This window comes from Thermobia domestica, chromosome 5 (genome assembly GCF_964235325.1).
Source record: "Thermobia domestica chromosome 5, izTheDome1.hap1.1, whole genome shotgun sequence".
Lineage (NCBI taxonomy): Eukaryota > Metazoa > Arthropoda > Insecta > Zygentoma > Lepismatidae > Thermobia > Thermobia domestica.
Genome location: NC_137458.1, coordinates 156130869 through 156155886, shown reverse-complemented (window position 1 = coordinate 156155886; position 25018 = coordinate 156130869).

The window sequence follows — 25018 nt, the reverse complement described above, 5'->3', positions numbered from 1 at the left end:
CATTATTCATAGTCTACTCAATAAACCTTATTTTGCAAATAGGCAAGGATAAGCTTGGACTGCAGAGCTATTAACATCAGCGTATATGTAACTTTTCGGTAACATTAACAAAGTTATCATATTAATTATGACAATGGATAACAAATAAAACTTTTCACTAAACACACAGTATTTGAGTCCAATGCTATTCAACCGCTTTCATAGAGCTCAGAAACGATATATATAAATGGTTAAAACATACCATATTGTTTGGTTCATATTTTACTGATTTTTCGGCATTTTTATTTGTTCATGTTTACATGCATTTCATGGACAGTGAAATATTCCTATGTCCTGAAACTCCGGGTTTGGAAGCAGGAGAGATACTTGTAATCAAATATCAATACCGATTTCATAAGCGGAGAAGTTGGCAAAATCGATATTTTTACCTCTTTTTTCAGTTTCCGACCACTGTGAGCCAGCAGAAAATAGTTTTCTAAAATGGTTTGGGTATTATCAATATCATAGCTAAATAGCATTTTGTTTCAATTATGGTGCAATAATTACTAGGTCTAATATACGTTTATAATATAAAATAGTTTGTCTGAACAGTTCGTTTTACGTTAAAGACACTACCAAATACACGGCCTAAAGTTTTAGTCATTTTATTTTGTTTCTTATACTTTCCCTCAGTATTGAAAATATTCAAAGTAAGGAGTGTATCGAAAAGTAGTTAGCAACATTGGGAGTGTCGGTGTGCACTTGCGAGGCTGTATAGACGGCAAAACCTGGAAGCACCTGGTCAGTTGAAGTCTTGTAAACGTATAGCTGCGTGCTTGTTGCTGTGTTCCGAGTTGAATGGGAAATGTGGCGTGTGAAACGGGAAGTGAAGTGGGAAATCCTGCACAATTGGTGCACTGTCAAAGGCATAACATACAATCGGATAGGAAAAAAGTGCGGGGTTCATCATTCAACTGTGAAATCGGTCATTGAGAAATTCGGTGAACATTACATTTTTGAAGATATGCCGAGATCCGGGCGAAAAAAGGGTCCCAGAAACCCTGGACTCGACCGTGAAGTTGTGCGGTTGATACACCAAAATCCATCAATGTCTGTGCGGTATTTGGCTACCAAAGCGAGAACGTCCATAGGAATGATTCAGCGTATCAAGGCCAGACATAATTTGAAAACCTATAAGAAGCAAAAACGTGCGAAACAAACATCAAAGCAGAGACAAACGGCACAAACAAGAGCCCGCAAGCTGTATGACAACATCGTAAAGTCACCAGAGCGATGTGTGTTAATAGATGATGAAACGTACGTAAAAGAGGACTCAAAAACACTTCCGGGACCCCAATATTATACTGCACGCAATGCTGGGGATGTATGTGCTGCACAAAGGTACGTTGACGTGGGAAAATTTGGAAAAAAGTACTGGTATGGCAGACAATCTGCTCCTGTGGTTTGCGCTCCGGTATTTTTTTTTATGCAGAATCCACCATAAACGCAGAAGTGTACCGAAAGGAAGTTCTACAAAAAAGACTGCTGCCATTGTATAAAAGGCATTCAATGCCCCCCTTGTTTTGGCCCGACTTAGCAACAGCACACTATGCTAAGACGACAGTACGGTGGCTCAATGAACAGAACATCGAGTTTGTACGGAAACACATGAATTCATCAAACTGCCTACAACTCCATCCAATCGAAAGATATTGGGCAATTGTCAAACGCAACTTCCGAAAGAATGATAAACCAGTGCGCAACATGGCGGACTTCAAGAAAAACTGGGCTGCAGCATCGAGGAAATGCACCATCGAGACTGTGCAACGGTTAATGGCTGGAATTAAACAGAAACTACGTTGATATGTACGATGGGACATGTAAGTTGTATTTTCTTTGTCATGTAGATACATAGAGGTTTTCTATTAATAAAAATGTGGGTTTTCTTCACTTTTTATCTTTTCTTCTGACTTTCCTGACATATGCAATGTTGCTAACTACTTTTCGATACACTCCTTATGTCACGCTATTTGAGGAATAGTCTTAAATAAAAAGAATATTTATAGATTTTCCTGACAGCTTAGCAATATGTAAATATAATTTAGAATATAAGGACATCCTGAGATTGCTGTTGAAATTTATGTTCTTCTGAAAATTTATAAGTAAATTGTTATGACTTTTTGAATGCACTAAAAGTTTAGCTTCTAAACAACCTGGGTAAGAGTTATTAAGTAATTCACAGATATTTAGCGTAATTTGGGTCCTTACTTTATGATCATTTACTGGAAACGTTAAGAGTATTGCTGTAATATTTACATGAACATGAATGATAAAAACAACTACGAAACATATTTTTGTATATTATTACATTTTATGCAAACTGCGCACTAACATTTGAGTTAGTAGGGGACAAATGTGACAGAGGGAGATGAAACTGAAAATGTTCTTAATACCTCCTTTTGTCCATTTGGAAACATACGGAACTTTTCCGTAAGTCTGAGCCAATGAATTAAGTAAGCTATATGAATTAAGTTATCAGTTACGCATTTATTAATGCAACTAGAAACTTTAAGCTGACCTTACTTCGTTTAGGATAATTTGAAATCTGTAGATATATAAATAGACACATCAGGTGTATAATGATGCCCTCAATCGGACATGATGTCTCGGATGAGAGAGAACAAGAGGACACATTCATCGGAGGTGAATAGTAATGAGTGAGGGATTTAATTGTGATGGTAAGGTCAAGGAATGTGTGAGTATGAGAGAGTTGAGTTGAGGTATCGATGTTTTTTAGGTTGAGAGCCAGATAACTGTGGGCGTCAAGGGATTGAATGTAGGGTGTCGGTGAGTGTCAGAAAGTTGAAAGAGGGTAAGGGTGAGTATGACTGTTAGGGTAAAGAAATATGTCCATCTATGACACACACTCCCAGAAAGATTCAAATGAGAAAAACTTAATGTCTCCTGATACTTTACTTCTTTCAGTGGCCCAAACAACTAACATATATAATTAAATAGTTCTATTTTTACTTCCGAACGACCACAGTGGAGTATTTGCGCTGAAAACCTGGCCAAAACTCTTTGCCCTGATATTGCAGTGTTAGTTTTGAATAAAAAGGTTATATTTGAGTAAAAAACCAGTTTACAAATTATAAATACTCAATACTATAATTGAAAGTGGTGATAAATAATATATTCTTAAGAAGCTAAGAATTTGTAAAGTTGGACATGAAAACATACATTATTGAATCAACATGCACTGTTATATAATTAGAAAATCATGCTAGTGGAAATAATGGAATCTTTTCGCATCAAAAATAAGATATTATTAATTAAAATAACGTACACATGATTAATTAAATACATACAAAATGTGTTTGAAGGAAATATTGTGTTGTACGAAATGACATTTGAATAAATTTTGCAAATCGGAACTGGAAATTAACGATATTAAACCTAGTAAACTTAATTGGCTTGAAGAACTTGAGAAATAGTTTGTAAACAAAAATGAAACAAACAAACATGTACATGTACCTATAACCATAAAAAGTGTAGAGATGTCAATATTTACATATACATACAGTTCTTTGGGGCTGAAGTTTAGATGTCCTCATCACTTTCAACCTCCTCATCACTTTCTTCTAAACTCCGAGAGGAGCTCCCTTCAGCTGGTTCTGGTAAAAGAAGTGCAAGCGTCTCACTGCTGAATGGTTTACTCTTCTTCCTGGATATCTTCCTGGAGCAGCTCATGAAGGGGTCACTAGTTAATAAAAGCCGATTGAGGACATCTCGGTTGCATACTGTTCTGTTAAATTTCCTTGAAAATTTACTTCTGTACGTCCGGAAATGTTTGTTTCTGGCCTCAGCGGCTTCCTCGGAGAGTTGTCCTATCGGTACTATTGCATGTCCTATTACAGTTGCTCCATGCACTAAGACCTTATGCAGTGTCGGTGTCATGGGGTGCCATCCATAATGCTCTACGTATAATTTGGCTGTTGCATACGTATATTCTTCAAACCTTTTCTCATCAATGTGGTGTCCACTTGTTATTGTTTCCAGGATGACTTTCAGTCTGGTGATCAAATCTAAGTGTATTCCTGTGATTTGTGAGGCTGTAGCTGGATCAGAAAAAAAAACGTCTGGCCGTGTTTCCGTCATTGGTGCTACCAAATCCCTGTTTAGGTACATCAACTAGGAGTCCTAATTCTTCCTTACATTTCATCTGGATTTCCTTTTTTCTTTCACTAACATTCTTCTTCTCTTCCGGACTTCTCGCTTGCCACTTCTTGATGTTCAGTTTGTATGAAAAATGGAGAACTGACTCGAGGAATCTAATCCTGGTGTGGAGGGTTGAAAGACCAAATTTCAAATTTTCAGGGTTTACAGCACCACGTTTTTCAAGGTTATTAAAATCTTTTGACGTCAACCCACAGATATAACACCTTACAGTTGACGTTGTTCCTGATGCCGCGTTACACACTTTTCCGTCAACCATTGTAAGTAAAAGCGTGTGTTTGATGATAGCTGGGTTGTCACCTAACTGAACTTCAGTGTTCTTTAACACTTTTATTTGGTCTTCAACATACTTGATCTCTTCTACTGTTATGTCTGTACTTTCATGTACAAAACGTATACGTATCGGTCTGCACAACCTAGTGGAAGAAGGGGTTGGGTTTTGCCAAATAACTTTTTTCTTATCCTTTACGTTTGCCATCAGTTTAAGGGGAACAAACGAACTCTGGAGAATGTTTGCATCACTTTCACTCAAATTCTGGAACTTTTGTTTAAATTGTGACTGCTGTGACCCATCACATCCCCATTTTGAGACCAATTCTAAGTTTTGTTTCTCTTCAACAGAGACATGTTCCAATACTTCCTCCAGATACTTACATAATCGGGAGGTTGTGAGGTCTAGCAATGCCTGCAGTTTAACTTCAGAGAGTGATTCGGTAACGGAAATTGAATCCTCGGGTGGATAGCACTGCTTTTTAGCCTCCTTTACCAATGAATAGCAGGGATATATCTTTTTATTTGCATCCCGTATGACTTCATACTGATGTTTGGTTAATTCTGCATCTATCAAAATGCCTAATGCCTCAGTAGGTGTATGCTTCTTTATTTCAATATGCTCGAAACTTCCTAATACCTTTTTGAATTTAGAAGCCCTAGTTGGGGTTTCCGTGATTTGTTTAAACAAATCTGCTGCATCAGGATTACCTGCAGCCCTCAGGCTCATGGAAGCAGCGAATGTTAATTCTTCAGGGGTAGTCTGCTGTCTCAACTCTTCAGTTTTCCTCCGTTTACTCCTTTCGCTGGACTCTTGAAATTCCTTTTCAGGGTGGCCTGGAACTCTAGATGAAAATGTTGGCACCTTTACCCACTCGCCAACCAATCTTCATTCTGCTGCAAAAATCTTTCCTCCTTGTTATGTGACTGTGACCATCTTTGTTTAAATTGGGTTTTAAAATATCGGAGAGACCGTTTCAGAGCACTTCTTTGAACTTCGGGACATTTTGTCATTTCTGCTACTCTGTTTTCCATGTATAGTAACTTTTCTTCAATAGCTCTGATTTCGCATTCCTTAACTAACTCGTAGAGTTCTCGCCTTTTAAACACTTTCTCCATCTTCAGGATCCTAAAAAAAATAAAAATAAAAAACTGAGTATATAACGATAATAATGTTTTATACTTATTAAATATATTTTATGTGAAAGTAAATTAAAATAACGGATAAAGGGTTTCGTTTCTGCGCATTTCTGGCTCATATGTATATATTTTGTATATAAATACGTGTGTATATATTTACAAAATCAATGTTTTACAATTTTGTTATTTATATTCACCCCTTTTACACACGTACATACAGTATAATAATTTGATTTTTGTGTTGCATCCTCATTATGGGCAGTAATTATCACTTCGATTTACTGAAAATCTATCTGCATCATGTTACAAAAGTATATATATAAGGAAAAAGCAACTGGTTGCGGGAAATTTTATTTTTGAATCAAGTAAGTAGTATACCACTGATTCAGAATATCAATGGGATAAAGCTTGACAGAGCTTGACACAGTGTTAGAATCACTGTGGTAATAAATGTTCTGCAAAAATGTATAGTAAAACAAGTGTTCTATGTTTAGACGACTAGAAAAAATAAAATAAATAATAGTAATGCAAATATACGTACATAAATCAAAAGCTCTTACATTCCGTTACATCCAAGAAAAGTATGAAGTTGATCCTTTTATATACAGTCTCACAGAAAACTATAAACTGATCGAATACGAAAGTATGAACTTGTGAAACACACACCCGCGCAGACTGATATCCAAACATCAACTAGGGTTGTGACCCAACAGGAGTGACTCAGGCACCGGAAGTGGTCGTTGTGTGACTCACAGATATGTCCCCTTGGCGCGGGAGTGCTTTTCACACCTATGTGACGGATTTTAAAATTTGCCTTTTTGGCCAGGTTTATGGCCGTAATACTCCACTGTGCCGACGACAGGAGGGGAAAAGTATGGTGATCGTGAAAAAATTGAATTCAACTTTTCCACTGATTTCATAGCCTATAGGTACCAAAAAAGTCTGCCCATTCTTTCGTCTGCTTGTCCGAAATTTACCCTCGGAACGACAAAATCTCCCAGGGATAAATACGATCGGACCTAACATGCAGTACTGGTACGTTTGCAGCATTACGTTTACTCCTTGTGAATTAGAAAAAACCTCCACCCCGGAGAAAGTCTGAATGAATCACTGATGCTAATGTGCACTTATCGAGAGGCCATACTGTCCAACATATCTGAACCATACTTTAAATTTAAGGTTTTTACATGATTCCTCAGGGGTGAGGTACAAATTGTCTTTTTACCCCTAAAACGGGGCACGGTGTCTCAGTGGTAGAGCGTTTATCTCTGGTGTGTGGGGTCCCTGGTTCAATCTCCGATCAAGTAAATGGGGGATAATATCATGTCCCTGGGGTTTCTCAAGGTATTCCCCTTTCCTCTCACTTTCTCATTTCACCAATTCTTCCATCAACCACTTGCCTTAATCATCGTCTCCCTTAGCCTAATGGGCATAAACGTGGGATGTTAAACTGAAAGATTTCATTTCATTTCATTTTTTACCCCGAATAATATAGGTAGTATGTTAATATAGTGGGGGGTATCGGGTAATCCCGTGTACATTTCTTGTTAAAATTAAACTAATACTTGATTTTTATTCGTTCAGTGATGCTTTGAAATTCTGATAATGTTTCCATTTTTTCGTTCATCCGAATTCAACATGGCGGGTATCAAAGATGGCTGCCTTCGCGAATTCACAGCGCTGTATTTAAAAGCCTATATTTCCCACACTAGTTGACTAATCTTCATGAAAAACCACCAAATGTCCTAGAAAATAATGAGTATTTAAAAACTTGACAAGAATGATTACTTATCAGTGCAATTAATAACGTGAGAAATAATTTTATTTCAAATTTTGCACATTTTAAGAGGTGTTTTCTTCATATTTTTTAAATAACAAGTAAACGGCAAATAATTGAGAACAACGTTGTGTACCTTATAAAAGAATAATAAATTGTCTTTAAATTGTCATGATTAAGAAAGAACGAAGTTAACAAATTAATATTTCCTTTTTTTGGTTGATTTTCCCACATGAATAGAGGGGGCTAAGAGTAATAAAATAACCAAAGAGTAACTTTGCTGAAATCTTTCCATTTGGATGTGTTGATATTATGATACGATGAAAGAGGAATTGAAATGGTCCCAGTCTGACATTTTGGCCGAATCCAATATGGCTGCGATAGCGAAAACATTGTTCTCGCTTACATCCGGTAAACACCTATTATATTGATCCGTGGATGATATTTCTGATGAGCGAAAATTGGTACTCTAGTTATTTCTTTTACCTCTGACAATCGAATTCAGAGCGTGCAAGCACATGTAAATGATCCTCTATTACTACGTCCTGCTCGTTTTTTTGTTTTGTTTTGTTTTTTTAATATTAATTCAATCAGGTTAAATATTTGATTTGCTTTAACAGACTTCATAATAATAATTCAACATCTTTAATAAAACTTAAGAAGAACACTTAATGGGCGGTCAAAATAGGTTGCTCAGACAACACAAACATTTGAAAACAAACATTTGGAACACAAAAATACATATTTAAATTGTATATTATAATTATATTTTGCTAAGATAACGCTGAAATAGAAAGTATTTTGGACAGCGTTATACAGCATCTGTTATGCGCAATATGGTAACATGCATCATCCGGAATAAGCACCATTTGTTGTTTCCAAAAAGAAAACAAAGTTTGCGCACGTAGGATATCTCTATGTTGATATATGCATTAATATGTTTATTTAAAAACATACCGTCCATTTATTTGATTCACAACTCTGCCTAATTATAAAAAATATTTTAACAGGTTGACTGCTAAGGCCAGATTGTGTGTAATACTCTGTGGGGTTAAGTAATAAAAATTTGCCAAAATTGATCAACATGGTCCATTTTGACACCACTGTTATAAGTGCCAGTTGCTTTCTAGAGCCAGGCTGCAAGTATCGTGAAACATTGTGGTGCCAAAAGATTTTTTTATCATGTTAACAAGTGAAACCTATGCACGGGTATCGCTGCTTGAAACAGCTCATGAAGTGAGACACAAAAGTGGTTACCACGGCCTCACGAATGACAGTACTTGAGACCGAATTTTGGGCCTAATGGCAGTCAACCTGTTAAAACGCAAAACACATGAATGTGGAGAATTAAATGTAGAGTAGCGAATGTTTGTAACCATAGTGTTTATCAAAGACTCTGGATTTTTTTGTTTCCTTTCAAACAGTGTGAAACTGTTTCATAGTTACACTGATTCTTCTTCAGAATTACTTCCTACATAGTCTAGCACATGATCTGCTAAATTTTCACACTCATCTCCACACTGACACAATTCCGTGCAAGGTACTTTGCGTGTTTTTGCAACGCCACACATTGCATCCAGTTGAAAATTCAACAAAATTGCGTCCGGAGCCGGAGACTGCAAACACAGAATAGGCTGCAAACGATGTTGTTCTTATGTCCATCCGTAATTTGTTGGGGATTGAACTTCGGGATAGGAAAGGTGACTGTTTCTTCACACAAGGCGCACGTAATGGGCTCTTCGAATGTGAGGTTTTAAACTTGCGCATGTTGGTGGAAGTCGTTCCCCTTCGGCTTTTTTGCGTGAGAAGAGTTGCCATTGCAACTCTGAGAGGTCGCTACTGGAGGCAGTGCGTATTGAGTACATACCACAAACAAATAGCTCTTAATTACGGCATGTTTCCTCGGTTGGTAGGTCCTCAGTATGTCCTAAAGAGGCAAAGGACTCTAATATTTTTGTCGCTGTTTTGATAGATTTTAAATGCTGTTTTTTCGATTTTCCAGCAAATTTTCCAGAAACATCTGTGCCAGTGAATGCATGGAAACCTAATAGTCTTCTACATAAATCAGTTCCGAGAGCTGAATAGAGATCCCAAGGATGAATTACGCATCTTGCTTGGAAATCACCGGCAAAGGTGACTTGTTTTCAAAGTAATGTAACAGAAGCAGTGCTAAGTCTGTATCTGGTGAATATATTGTCATGTGAGCGTCAGGGTATTTTCTTCAAGCATGGGTTGAATGGAGAATAATGAGTGTATCTACTTCTTAATGACTGCTTTTTCAACTCATCATCCAGCAAATCTGATGCTGCTTCTACGCAATCCTCCCACACAACGATGACCTGCTTCTGTGAAGACATATTTCGGAAGTAATCGATGGTCTCTTTCGCTAAGAATGCTGTTAAATGTTATTTTGTGCTGGAATGTGGAAGAAAATAGCTCATAGATACATTACTGATGATTGTGGAAGCATCCACACGAAATGCGAGTGATGTACCTCCACTTCGCATAGCTCGCAATTTTTCTTTCAAGGAATTTTCTGTGTACTTATCGAATATAGTGCGAATTTAGTCTGATGATCGTGAGAACCACTCTATTTTCTCACAAATTCGGTTGCAAAATCACCGCAGGCTTTCATCATCGGGGTCTTCTTCATGCTTTGTACAATTCATATGCCATCAATTATCATGATGTTTTTACTTTGAACACTCCTGTTCGAGTTTTCAACAATTTCTGACTCGGTACTATTGCGTGAATCTAGCATTCCTTCCAAAGTGCGAATAATAGTAACTTTATCCGTGCCCAATAGGAGCGTACCCTCTGCAGCAAATATTGCTCAAGGGATCGTAGATAGCTCAAACTCACTGCACTAAATGAAGTTCACCCTCAACCTCTTAACAAAATATGCATTTGTTTTTGTCAAATGGAAAGGTAGAAGACTTTGTTGAACTTGGAGCATCCACTGTTGTTCCGAACTTGCACTATTCACTGTTAATTTCAATGGACGTTCTTTTTTCGCAAACATAGGCACAATGGATCAATGTTTTAAAGCCTCCTCATATCTCCGCTTCGATTTATCATAGTGTCCTTTGTGTACTAAACAAGAGTAACAGACTTTGTGGAAGAATGCTGCCTTTTTCTGCAGATGCTCAGGAGATAGCGGTTTAAGAAGAGAAGCAACCGCTGAATACTGAAGATCACCAGATTTGCTTCTGTCCACTGCAATTGGTATTAGCTTTTCTAGTGATTTAAGAGATGGATTTCGAGTTACGTCTCCTCTTTTGTGATCCTCGCACACAATACAAAGATTATAATCAAGTTCTTTCGAATTTGTTGACTCCATCTTGTAAGTTAATTACAGAGTTTCATTTCTAAAATACAAGAAAGAATTGAGGAAACACTTTAGAAACGAAGAGTAAGTCACAAGAGGACTAAAGGTAACGTAAAGCAAGTGATAAGATACAATACCTAGGTCGCAATTGAAATTCGCCAAGTAACCGCACAGTTTCCCTTGCTAACTGTGAGTACTTCCACTTTCCGCCGCACTTATATACTTTTTCCGAGTACTAGAAAGTTCCAAGAACTTCCATTGAATTCTAATGGAACGTTCTAAAACACCATTGAATTTTAATGGAAAGTTCTAGAATGTTCGAGAAAGTTCTAGTACATTCTATAATTTTCAAGAAATCTCTAAAATGTTCTTGAATTTTCGGGCAATTTCTAGAAAGTTCTATAATGTTAGAAAAAGTACACAAAGTTCTAGAACGTTTTAATAAAATGCCATGGAAGCCTCTGGAGCCTCCTAGAACTTTCCATTAGAATTTTTATGGCTATTTCTGGAACTTTCTAGAAGTTTTGCGTAAATGGTGATACATTTGAGGTGCGCTAATAGGGGTTTCTGTCAGGGTATAGCATGTGACATATCAAACTACTTATCTTGGAGAGTAGATCACGGAGTCATGGTTGGTTTTCCTATATGTCTCGGTCTCCCTCTACTCAGGTGGAAAAATCAAACAAAAAAGGAAATATTAATTTGTTATAATTTCGTTGTTTCTTAACCAAACTGAATGATATACATGACAATTTAAAGACAAGTTATTACTCTTTTAAAAGGTATACAACGTTGTTTTCAATTATTTGCCGTTTACTTGTTATTTAAAAAATATAAAGAAAACACATCATAAAATGTAAAAAATTTGAAATAAAATTATTTCTCACGTTATTATTTGCATTGATAAGCAATAGTTCTTGTCTATTTTTAACCCTTTATTATCTTCTACGTCGTTTGGTGTTTTTTGCATGAAGATTGGTCAATTACTTTGGGAGATATGGGCTTTTAAAGACAGAGCTGTGTATTCTCGAAGGCGGCCATCTTTGATAGCCGCCATATTGGATTTGAATGAACGAAAAAATGGCAACCGTGTCAGAATTTCAAAGCATCATCGAAAGAACAAAAGTCAAGTGTTTGTTCCATTCTAACAAGAAATGCACACGGATGTGTAATTTCAGACATAGCGCACCCCACTAATAGGTAAAAATCACACAAAAGCTATTTTCTTAGAAACGATTCGAACGATTTTTTTTTATATTTCATAAATCAATATCTTATTAACAATACCATACTGTGGTATAAATCTTTTGTGTGTGATACATCAAAAAGGGATAGTTATTACTGGCAGTGAGTTCTTTTTGGATGATAAACGACTCAGGCGATTTTGTTCATATTTTATAAATAAATATTCCACTAATAACCGGACAATATGACATAACTCCTTTACCAGGAACTCCTAAAAAATAAACGAAGGGCAGTTTATGTTTTATGTGACTTTCGTTGGACAATTTTCTCAAAAACGACTCGGATGATATTATTTATATTTTACTTGTCATAAAAAAAACTACGAAGAATAGTTTATTCTGGGGGTGAGTTTCTTCCTGATTATTTTCTCAAAAAGGACTCAGGTGATTTTCTTGGCATTTCATAAACAAATATTTCTTTAATAGCCTGATAATATGGAATAATTTATTTGCCCTCGAAACAATCTACATCGGATAGTTTATTCTTGGGAGTGAGTTTCTTCCGGACGATTTTTCCAGAAACGAATCAAGCGATTTTCCTCATATTTCATAAATAAAAATCTCACTAATTGCTCTGTTATACTGCGTAAGATACTCCTTACGAATAAAAGGCAGTTTACTCTTGTGGGGAACTTTCTCTTTAGACTGTTTTCTCTAAAATGACTCACGCAATTTTGTTCATATTCCGTAAATAAATATTGCATTAGTATGCCTATAATGTTGCATAATTTTCATGAGAATATCCACAAATGGTAATTTGTTTATTCCTGTGGGTTAATTGTTTTATGAAATACTACTCAGTAATTTTGTTGATATTTTATACAGAAATATTTCATTAATAACTCTAACACATGTCATAAGTCATTTGTTATGGAAAGCGTCTACTACAAAGGGTAGTTAATGTTCTGAAGTGAGTTTACTTGGAATACAATTTTACGAAAATACGTTATAATTTTTGTTCTTATTTTAGAAGAAAGTATTTCACTAAAATCTGCACCACAAGATAATTTAGTTGAAGCAATTTGAGCCAGAAAGTAAGTGAAAGACCCCCTACCTTTTCTGTCTTACCGTTTTTCTATTTCTGCTGCAATTAAATATTTTAGCAATACACCTCTCTTCAACACTGTTTTGCTCCTTTTTCTTCTGTAATGTGTTAGGTGACACCAGAAAGCCATTGCCAGTGATACATTTTGTGTGTATCTGCCACGTGGTGTTAGCAACCTGTGGTTAAGCACCTGTGGTTAAGCAACTTTGTTACCTGAATTCTGATACAGCTCCCATGGCATTTGTTTGCAGCGGTTTCCACTTTCCACCCACTAAAACAATAGAAATGCTGAGATGTTACTGAGACTAAACTCACTATCTACAATATATACAACCAACACAGAACCTAACATTACAAGGAAAATGTGCATAGAAGAATATGTGCGTCACCGTTGGGAAAACACAAATACTAATAATCTACTAGTTAGAAGCGTAATTTGCTATATAGATAATATATACATAAATAATATCTTCCAGCAAAAAAACTGTCAATTATTAGATACTATTGTTGGTAGGTAATAACATTGAGTTGACATTTTAGGGCCACAAAAGTTCCCTTTTTTTATGTTATTAAATCTATGAATGAGAGTTTACTCAAAAGTAGGTCTATTATCTGACCAGCGAACGAGTGCGGGCGGCCGGTTTTGCCACTAAAATACAATCAACAGTGTTTCAAACCGGATTACTTGTAATTAATCTATCACAGTTATTTTGTCCTGTTCATAATAAAAAACTTCGCGTTATGTTCAAGTTAAGACAAACACAGTTTCAAAAGTTATGTAAGTTATTTCCAGAACATTTTAAGGGACCGCAAACAAAGTACATACAACCTCCATCTTAATTTGGCAATAGCTTGCGAATAAACTAGCCTCAATGTTGTACAAAGAAACACTAAGAACTTCGTAGCATTCGAATGTAAGGAATTCCTACTTTTCCTATTTACAAAACCTCGAAGATCATCTCTGTGAATTACAATTATACTTTGGCAACTGCTCTTTCATTGCATAAAGCAAGTTCTATTGTGTAGCTTTGTGATAAGACGTATTCGAAATTGTGACACATTTTCAGAATACCTCTGCCAAGTTTCAAAATTATATTGTGTGTAAAAATAGTTAGTAGAGTTAATTCTTTGTCATCTGAGACCTAATTTCTGAAAGAAATTAAGAGAGAGTTCAAGGGGAATTCCTGTACTCATAAATAGAAGTTGTGACTTTATTATGTGTTGAGACAATGATACTTGCGCTTACTTTCCCATACGCTGATGTTTTATAAATACTTTTATTCCATATTTACCAAAAGGCTTTAGGATTTTGATAATAATCCTAAAAGAAAGATACACTACAATCAGATTTTACAAGGCAATCCCGAAAGGCAAGCTATCCAATCCCATAGCTCTTTAAAGAAAATGAAGTAAAAATTCTTCTTCACCTCCCTTTCCTCCAAAGGGTTTACATTCAACAAAAAAATGAAATGAAATTTCTTTAGTCTAACGTTCCATGATTGTGCTCTTTGTGCTAGAGGAGACAGATGACTAATCAAAGTGAAGGATTGTAAAATTAATTTTTGGGCTCTCACTCAGATTTCAACCCAGAACCACGTACAGCAAAGACACATGCGCTAGCCAATAGACCAACGGAGAGGGCTCTCATAGTTCTCGAGTGGAAACCTATCGAAATTCTTCCTTTGCTAAAACTCGAGAAAATAATTTATTTGTCAACCTATAAACGTACACTTAAAGCAAACACAATAATAGCAAACCTTGATTTAAACTTACAGTTACAAGGTATTGTCCTAGTCTCTAAGCTATCAACCCACAGTTAATATTTTAGTCATTGGCATCGTCATTGTTGCGTTTTACAGGTTGCTTCTGTTTTATAATGAAATTGAATAAAACGTAATCAATTTTAATACACACTTACGTGCTATGTTGTTCTTAAATTGTTAATTTCCGTGCATATGTCATTATCCACAATACATCCGCATTACTGTAGGAATGGTGAACCATTCCTGCATTCAATAACAACTATATGGTTTATGGTGTTTTTCATTAAGCGCAAACAGATTAGGATACTTTTAAAGGTTCAAGGTTTATGCATGTTGAGAAAATTAAGAAGTTGCATTAGTTTTAAAATCTTTAGAATTGTTTACTTTGTCCAAATCTACAGCTTCCTATCATATGATACTATTCTTTGGGGTGGATCTAGTAACACTTATAAGCTTTTAAAGCTGCAAAAGAAAGCTATCAGATTGTTATATAATCTTCCTTCTCGCAGTCATTGCAAACCTAACTTTAAGCTACTCAAAATAATGACTATTCCTGCTATTCTTGTTTTTCAATGTTTAATGTATGTAAAAGAGAACAGAGATAACATTCCTAAACATTCCAGGTATCATTCATATAACACTAGAAACAGAAATAATATAATGACACTGTATTACAATTATACCAAAACGCAAAAGAGTATGCATTTTAATCTGTAACTTTAAGATTTGACGATTGTAATGCGTTGGATGTCCTCTGAAATTTCTGCAATAAAGACGATAGAATATGAATATGTATATGTATATGTATATGAATATGAATATGAATATGAATATGAATATGAATATGGATATGGATATGAATATGAATATGAATATAAATATCAATATATTCCATTCTCAGCTTCACTGTTGGTTTTAATTTCACCAAGACTTTGCAAGTATAGACAATCAGTCTTAGGTTCTATTATTTCAACAATGTTCTTTCTTACAATCATGAGACAAGTAGGCTTAACGATATTAGAACCTTAACAATGATAAAAGGTGAGTCCTATGTTCACTGTACTAATATCGAATAACGTTATTGCCCCATCAAAATTAAGCAGTTTGTGGATTAATTTCCAATACTTTCATTTCATTGCAATTAGGTTTTGTTATCAAAAATTATTTCCGAGATATGATGGGAAGTTCTTATTACAGACAAGAATCATTTAATAGCAAGTACATTTACTATTATTGTTGTCTTCTAGCATACCATACCTCCAAATGAAGTATAGTTATTGTTTGAACACAACTTGTCCTCGCAATATGGAAAAGTAAACGTAAATTTTACTTCTGTAGAGAATGCTCCATTTGGCAAATACGAAGGGAAAAACGTGTTTGAAGCGTTTCTTTAACGCACGACTGTATTTTACTTGATTCTATGTAAGTACACGGAGAAAAAGTGGCTGAGTTAAAGCTATAAAATACCACTTGGACCTTTTCTTTTGCTTTTTTTTCTTTTCGATTCAATTCCAGGATTTTCCTTTGGAATTCCACTGTTTGCGTTTGCTTTCTTCCCATTTCCTTTCAGTTCCAGCGTACGATGCGCCCCCGCTGTTCCCTCGGGATACAATTCTTATTTTTTTTTCCCAAAGGCATGCCTGCAGTAGTACGTGATCCCCTGACAACGACCTGCTTTCCTTATTTTTCCCTCCATTCTTCTCGTGATCCAAAACATCTTTCGCGAAATAACCACTTCTATTGTTTCCCACACCGGAACATAGCTTTCTAAATTCCCTTAAACTATCAATAGGAGAAAAAGAAAAATGGTCTGGCATCAAATATAAATCATGTCCTCGAATAGCAAGTTTAAATAACAAACTTTATGGCTCAAGGAACTCCAAAGTTCCAAGCTGCTGGAACAAAAGACAAACAGTAGCTCTACCCTGGTGTCAATTCAGTTCAATTTTATATTGCATTTTTATCTTACTGCTCTTCTAGTGTTTCTCAAACTTACTGAAGGCTGTTCACTTTCTATCCGATCATTCTGGCAATAACGGTAACACCTGTTCAGTTGCACCAGAAACGTAAAACCAATGTCATTGTCTCTGTACTGTCTTAGCTTTCAGGCATCGGAATCTCGTGTTGGTGCTAGATAAATGCGGCTAGTTGAACTGTTATTGCAAAGGATTATTACAACTCTTCCAAGGACATAATTTTAAATCACTGAATAGTAAAACATTCCTGGGAAAATGTTTAAGCATCGGAGTAAACACATGTTAAGATATAGTAGCCAGACAAATGTGCCCCATACTGAAATATTTACCATTAAAAAGAGCCCTTCGAGACTATCGTCTGAGAATTCATCGATTGACCGTCCAAAAGACAATCTACCAATTAACGAGGTATAACCAAGATGAGTAAAATATCACATGCAACTTCCTCGCACTCATAATTTCCTCAGGCGTCACATTGCTTACCATAAGACTGAAGAGACACTCACATCGCACGATGCTTACATTTATTTCACGTATAATGGTTTAACTTGGACAGTTCGTACTGTGACACTTCTGGCAAGGAATCTATCGAATTGTACGGTCATTTGAAAGAAAGTTTCTCGCAGGTCATCATGATTGCCACCAGATACAATTTCAATGGCTAGTTTGGAGCCAAAACGTACGTAAGATGGGCCAAAATGTGAAGTGAAATCTGCCTACTCCCTACAATTCACTAATGCCCCTAATATATCTAATAGATACCCCTCGTTTCTGCAGAGTGAACAAGAAACAGGTGCTAATCCACATGGACAAACCGTCCTTCTATACACTTTGGTGTTTTCATGACTTTTGTCATAAGTTCTGACTTCAGTCCAACTGATTTCTGCATATTTGGACTGTTAAAACAACGTCTGAAATATTGAGCCCACTGTCTATGTAAAACCTGGAGGGACTAATAAGACAGAATTTCTGTCTCTGTAACTACTTACTTTGTTGCAATGAAAATTACAATCTCGACCAACAATCCATAAAGCACAAGCGGTGATGATGACATAGCTATTCATAAGGTAAGAAAACTTCGAAGATCGGTGAAATATTTACTGAACAACATTCTGTGTTACAAGCGTACACAAGAGATAGAAGTCAAAAGTAGCAAAGTATCATTGCAGTATGGATGCTGAAGCACTTTCAAGCTCAGGCCTGAAATTAGGCATCGAGGTTTGGGGTGGGGCATGAATTTGTTAGGGGGAGCCAAGTCATTAAAAATTCTCTTACAAATACCTAAATTGTGTTTTGTTTGTGTTAATAATAGCATTTTGTATTGAGGTCTTGAGGGGAAACGAAAAGTTTAGGGGCTGCGGACCTGTGGTTGCGGAGCTGTGTTCAACGATGTTTGCGTAAACGATTAGAGAAAAAAATGACATGCGTGCTGTGAAACGGTCTGATACTTGAATTGTTTGTTGTGATGAAACTGAGGAAAGAAGTTTGTTACTGTTATCATAAATGACGGGTTCCAGTGACACTTGTCTTAAATATCTAAAAGATGTATTATATTTCATAGATCACTCAATAGTACACATAGAGCAGAATGGTTGACTGAGTTACTTGAGAGACGATGGGACAGAACTAACTCAAAACATTCTTCTGTTTTATTCCGGAACTATAAAGAATACTTATGATTTATTATATCATAACATAAATTATATTAATGACTTGCAAGACATTACGTGATCGACAAGTGATATAATTCTCTAAGTTTTCGGCTTATTTGATTGTTTTGTTAGGACCTGAGCTTACACTTACTCCGCAAAGTTTCAATTTGTCACGCATAATATTGTCTGCTGTATCGTTTGCTGACCACGAATTTCGGCCTGCTTAACGTTCCTTACATTCAGAAAGCGGATATAGAACAAATCTCACAGTCAGCGATTTCAACAAATGTTTTAAACATTGTAAACAATCACAGGACACTCGCGACAACTCAACCGTACTGGCGTCAGTGGAGAGGCAATGGACCAATGAAATTACGGAGCATGCACGGAGCGCCGACACTACCGCTACGGCGCGTACTTGGCGGACACTGGCAGGATGTTTCGTTGAGGAAGGTTTGGACAAGTTGGTCACACAATCTGACAAGTGTTTGAACGTTGGTGGAAACTATGTCGGAAAATAATTTAAGGTGCGTTCTTTCATGTAAAGATAAATGGGCAGGAACAAACCTGTTCTTATTTTTTTTTTAAACGGTACTTACTTTCCGGACACGCGTCGTATTTGTTTGGAGTTTCGGTTCCCTTTTTAACATCGACACTATATGAGACGCGAATCTACAGTTTAAAGTGGGATTCCAACCACCGTACTGCGTTGAAATTTCAAAGTTTCCACCGTGAATCGAACCCGGAACGCCGTGCACTGATATATCAGAGAGGAAAATACCTTACTCTACGATATCTATTACATCTTCACAGGAGTAAGTTACGAATACAACTGCATTCAATTAAATTTTCGAAGTAATATTTATGCACTATTTTGGAATGTATTGTATTGTATTTAACCTTATTTATAAGATTTTTACTTTATATGCTTTTCTTACACTTTGGATTTCAAAACACTCAAATTGGATTTATATTTATTGTGTGGGTATTGAATCGAGCAATATGCGAATGACAGAATACCTTAACAAAGCATTTTCTATAATAGACATCAAAATGTAACCGTAAACGACAGTATAATCAATACATCTGTAGCGGGGAGACAAACAACTCGCTAGCTGGACATTGGTATGTGGGAAGTAGCTATATGAGATTCTTCACCATCATTTGGTAGTTAGAAAGGCTCCAGTTCGCTGGGTAATTTGAAGAGATTTGAGAAGTTCGCCCACATTAATCTCATTTTGCTAAGATTTTTTTTTCTCACAGCTAAAGAAAATTTCTGCGTGGTTTGGAGTTTCAAAACTTATAAAACGAAACATGCAGCAGAACAGAAGAAAGAAATACCAGCTTTCTTCTTTTTGAAATTTGACTAAGACTTTTCTCGCGGAGATAGAAGGGAATATAGTTAAACACAAGTAATTGAAAAACTATATTGAAATGTGTTAATGAATTTAAATACTTCATAGTAACAAGCTTTCAAAATCTGGAAACATTCATCCTATTGCTTAAGAACATTTAATATTATATTTTAAAATAAGTTTAATATTTCAAATATACATATAGTCAATGGATTTAACGTAAAATTATTTTGACTTCCTGACATTAGTATAAAACTATTTTGTACAATGATTGTGTACATATTTAAGAATAAAAACTGCCAGGAGAGATTTGTTTCGAGAATATCAACCCTATAGTGATACCATCAAAATGGACTCTGTGGCGAGAGACATAGTTTCGTTCAAATTATCATGTATTCATTACCAATTAGTATATTGTGATCTTTCAATACAACATTAAAAGATCTTGAATTAAGGTACAAACAAGGTTCGACCTTTTTTGTAACACAAAGGGTTAAGTTATAGCGGCAAAAATTCGGAAACGAATGATATACTAGTTAACATTTCAGACAAATGCTCTCTACAACAATTTTAAAGGTATTTGTTTGCTAGATGTAGGCAATGTGTACTTTTAGAAACGATGCAACTCTGTTGAACATACATTCGAATGATTCCGAGTCACATTTCACCTCCTTATGGCCAAAATCTAAGATGGTGGCTAAACTGGTTGCTCCATAAATTAATTTAGGAAAATAGTTTAAAAATATTATCGTGTGATATATCATTTCCTAGGTTTCTAGTGTCAATAAATACATTTATAACATTCAAATTACAATTCAGCAATCGGAAGTGGATCAAAGAACCATGAAAGCAGGATCGTGGACAAATTCGATGAGAAATGAAAAATCCATCGAAAGGATTGTAAACCTCTCTTTGGTTTACTCAGTTATCCCGGTATTAGCTGACCAGAGAAACTCGTAGTTATCTCCCACAATATTCCATCATCTCCTAACATATCCAATACATTCCTATCGACTTGTTACAGGATAAAGTTTCATAAGGAATTTCAGATCTTCTGCATTCTTTTACCGCACCTTTGACATGACGTCTAGTTTAGCAGGTGTTGGTATAGCTACTTGGAAACGTGGATGCCATTTCGAGATGTAGGCAAAATTTCCTCGTGCTGTTCTGTGATTCCCAGCAACATCTATGATGATGATTAATTACTCTTACTATTGAGCCCTTCCATGTTCCAATGTACCATTCTTCAAGTTCTGAGAAGGTCGAGAATAAGGCCATGGGGGTTCTCTTTATACAAGACAATAGGCCAATTAAAAATACTTCACCGACATTTAATGTTCTGAAGACACCACCTGGAAACAGCTATCCTCCACTGCAATTTGTGGACAAATTGTTTCCAAAAAAATTTTCAGCCACTGAATCCGTGTGAGAAGAGATTGAGAGATATCTACAAACCCCTCTGCTCAGTTAATGCCAAGATCACTATTTATAAGCTAGAAAACTTAATAAAAATCAAGTCAACGACAGGTGCTATTGTTGTCCATGCATAAAATCTGACTAAAATTTTACTTTGCCTTGTAGCTGTGAAGCCCAATGTAGAGATTATTACACAACCATAGAAGATAAGTTTTCGTTTTTCACTTCTTTTCAAATTGTTGCTACAATAACTCTTAAATCATTAATCTGACAAAAATGTTAGATGACAATTATTGTAGCTTAATTTAAGACCTCTTAATTGATATATGAAAACATTACAAGTTGTTGCCTGTAACTTAAGGGAAGCTTTTGGTAGATTGGGCTCACGATGAATTCGATTGTGTGCAATATCAATTATATATTCAGCTCATTCTCAAAAGGAAACTGTGCTATTATTACTTTTAATTCCAAATTTCACATTCACTGAGCCATTTTTGAGAGCCAACTTGAGTTTTTGAACACTTTCGTTAACAAAATCAGATTTAAAGTAACAGCAATGAAATCCTTGACCCTGAAAACATGAGGCACAATGATATGTAGCATTTTTATTGCTTACTATTTTGCTTTCATGATGGTTTGATCCATTTCCGGTTGTCGGATTGTAACTTGAATGTCATAGTGGATTTCGTGACTTCGAAAACTTAGGAAATGATATATCCAATGGAAATACCTGCAGCTAGTTTCAAAAACTAATTTAAGCTTGTCATTTTTCCTAGTATCTTTAGTTTCGGGCGTCAGGAAGCAAAATTCCTGACACCAAATGTCACTGGGACTATCTTTAACACCTGTTACGCAGATAACATGATGAAGACCGCAGTATCCGAGTGTCCTTCAAAGGAAGATATTGCATGACAATGACCTAGCATATAACGCAGTGATTTTATCTAAGCCTATCGGTTCGAAAAGTGTGTTACCACGTCTCGCACACTCGCCATGGTTCATTGCTTTCTGCTCCCCAATTTGAAGCACTAGTGAAGAGTTTATTTCTCGACGATGTATCAGCCATTCAGAAGACAGTAACAAGGATTTTGAATACCACTATTAGGGCCGATTTTTCGATTTTTCCAAATCGGGCCCCGTGCCTAAGGGGGCCCCGCGCTAGTGCGTCTACTCTACTGGCCAGTTCAACATACTCCCCAGTGCCGTTTTAACAGCATATTAGACCTCAGAGCAAACAAGTGTGTTGTGGTCCCTATGAATAAATTTTGCTTCTAATGCATGTAATTAATACGTGTCATTCTGCTCATGGGGCCCCCGGCCAAGTGGCTATGTTACCGTTAAGATGGCTCTGCTACTCTCAGTTGTCAAGTACACACAACAACATATTGCAATACTGGTACATCCATGGACTCCACAAGGGAGGGTATGACCTCTCCCTAACGAGTAAATGAATAGTTTGTATTAAGTTTCAGGGCATATTCAAATATTTCCTTAATTTAATGTTGCAGTAGATTCTTTACTTTTTACATTTACAACTTCTGTTGTAAAAATAGTTATTATGCCTAGGAAGTATTCTGCACACCTCCAACACTAACAACACTCCAAAATTTCCTTACACATATTCCTGGGCGTAAAAATATTGTTTTCTTTGAATTTGTGTAAAAATGTGTATCATTATTCTTGGTGCACACCCTCTTTTATTTGAACACCCCACTAAGTAAAAGTTCCTGGCGTTCTTACTGCTTATGTCATGTGATACTTCCGTGAATACTGAGATGGTATCAAATAAATCAGCCTCTGTGCAACTTCTTTACATATCCTTTCTCTTATTATAGCTATATTAAAAATACAAAACCAGAGAACAAACTTTGCTCTATCCTACTAAAAATCTTGTGGATTTTTCTTTTCAATCAAGTCAGGAAAATCGAATGTATATTAAAGAGCACTGAATAGGTGGCTGCTTCTGAAAGTTTGTCTTCTAACTCGAATAATCCAACAGGAAATATGTCATCAATCTTCCATCAGTTCCTTAAGGTTTGTGTTCGTTTCATCACCTTGCAGATTATACCTTTCATAAGCAGCTAATTACGATGTTTTTATTAGGTTTTCCTGACTTAATTCTTTTCAAAAGATACAGCTGTTAAGAAATCTTTGAACCAACGAATTCATATCAACGTGCATTTCATTATGTCTTATAAATATAACTCATGGAAACATAGAGTTATTTCCATTATTTCCTGTAAAATTCTAGCCCAATTTGATATATATTAGATATACCCCCTTCCTATTTAAAAGAGCCGAGCGAGATACAAGATGATCGACTTGAAGATAGTGGCCATGATAACCATACTCTCAAATAGATGTCTACTTCCTCCCGGTTTCATTAATGTGTTTTTGTTTTTCATCTCTTTACCCGTTTTATAAATAAAATAAAATTTTCCAATTTGAAATACATTATTATGGCTTATCTGGTCAATAATTTTTTTGGCTACTACGGTCGTCTTTCTGAACAAAAGCAGTTTAATTTTGCTTACGCTCGTTTCTTGATATTCCACACTTCTCTGCCAAGTTTGGTCAAGAAACTAATTTCGACATCGATAGACTTACTTGTAAGATAAGAAAACTATGAAATACTGGTGCACAGGGCCGTGCCGGGGGGGGCGAACTAGCCGACTACTTCCGGGCACCGAAGTAATATGGCCAAAAATTCGGGAGAAAAAAGGAAAAAATATAGGAAAAATTTCTTGGAATATATGTATGGGGGCGCCGTCGTATACTCTCGCCCCGGGCACTCATTTTCCACGGCATAGCCCTGCTGGTGCAGAACCTTCTTTAAAAATTTCGAGGAACAAGGATGAAATTTGTATTTTAAGATTTATTCATTCTCTCCACTTCTATTTGAGTTATTTCTTTGAAAACTTAGCTGCTATAAGCAATGAACAGAGTGAGCGTTTTTTTTTTCAGAACATTTTGCAGTTTGAAAACGTTAAAAGAGATATGGGTATAACCACTAGGCTAATAGGGAGAGTGCAATATATATATACATTGCCGTATTTAAGGGGTGGCTATCGGTCTTAAGCCCCTACGAAATAAATTTGTATAAGCACAATTTCATTAAGATTTGTCTGCACCGTGCATAGCCTTCCCCGAAACCAAATCCTGAATACGCCACTATATATATACATATATTGGTCTACAGAACTTGGTGCAAGTTAGTTGTAAACCTGGGGCCCCGCAAAATGTTCCCAATCGGGCCCCGCAGCACCTAAGGCCGGCCCTGACCACTACAGCTCAGGACTTCTAGAAGTCATTTTATGACTTGCTGTGTGGACAAAGAAGATTCATTGATTGAATGCCTATTTCCGAGTTTATCTTCCCTTTAACATTCCATGTGGAATTCAAATTCACCTGACCTTCTACAGAAAATCACAAACATGGTGATACATGAAAGTGAGTAACTTTCATATGATATTGAAGAATATCTATTGGTGTTAGTAGCTTATGATAGTGGTGGTGATAAAAATAATAACATGCTGGTATGACTGTATTTTATTTTTGAAAATGGATCTAAAAAGCCACTTTAGCTTTCGCTACATACATTCGCCTCATCGAATCATTATGATGTTTCTTAGAGGATTATTTGTAGAAGAATATCCCCCAATTAATTTATAACGAAGAATATCAATTTTATAATCGTTAAAAATAATGATCTAAAAATCCGAGCTTTCTTGAAGTAATAGTCTCAAATAATGTCACCACGGTTTTGAAATTTCTCGCTTTGAGTATCTTGATTTTACACTTCGTTCTCTGCTGTTGCCCTTCTCCACTCTTTTAAAA